This window comes from Orycteropus afer, unplaced genomic scaffold, assembly GCF_000298275.1.
Source record: "Orycteropus afer afer isolate SDZICR_OR568_19922 unplaced genomic scaffold, OryAfe1.0 scaffold00281, whole genome shotgun sequence".
Lineage (NCBI taxonomy): Eukaryota > Metazoa > Chordata > Mammalia > Tubulidentata > Orycteropodidae > Orycteropus > Orycteropus afer.
Genome location: NW_006921868.1, coordinates 439,753 through 440,318, shown reverse-complemented (window position 1 = coordinate 440,318; position 566 = coordinate 439,753). Strand labels below are relative to the sequence as shown.

At 38.5% G+C, this 566-nt stretch overlaps 1 protein-coding gene across 1 annotated transcript in view; it reads left to right on the top strand.

Moving 5' to 3' along the window:
- The window catches only part of ABCC6 (ATP binding cassette subfamily C member 6), a 99,726-nt gene that overhangs the window by 48,802 nt on the left and 50,358 nt on the right, over nucleotides 1–566 (top strand). The window lies entirely within an intron of this gene.

Genomic DNA, 566 nt, shown 5'->3' with positions numbered 1-566 from the left:
ATTTCTAATTTTTTGTTTATTTTGTCAATTTGTTCTTGCATTGTTAGTTCCTAAGTTGTTCTAGAGTCTTTTCTGTGTTTTCCTTAATTTTGTCAGTGTTTTCCTTGATCTATCTCTCAATCCATTGAAGGTGCCCAAATGTAATTCTTTTGAATTCCTTATCAGGGGGTTCCAATGAAAACAGGGATGTTTTCTGGGTTTGTATCCTAGTCCCTTTTTTCTACTTTTTCTTTTTGTGTGTGTTGTGTGTGTGTGTGTGGATTGTGATGACCTGTTGCCTCTGAGACATTGTGGTGGTGTTACATTTATGTTTAATTTGTGGTTGTATGTTGGTGTGATTTACACAAGATTACTTTTTTCCTTATTTTGTTTTGCCATATCTGTATCAGCAGGGTACTGTGCTCCTCTATTCACTAGTGTTAGCACTTGGGCACTCACCACCTGTCTCCTGGTGGGTGTGATAGAGAATGAGAGTGTGTGCACAGATCTCTGTTAGCTGTTTATAAAGAACAATAGAGGGTGAGTTGAGCTGGTATTGGCTGCTTTCTATCAAGTGGTGGCCCTCA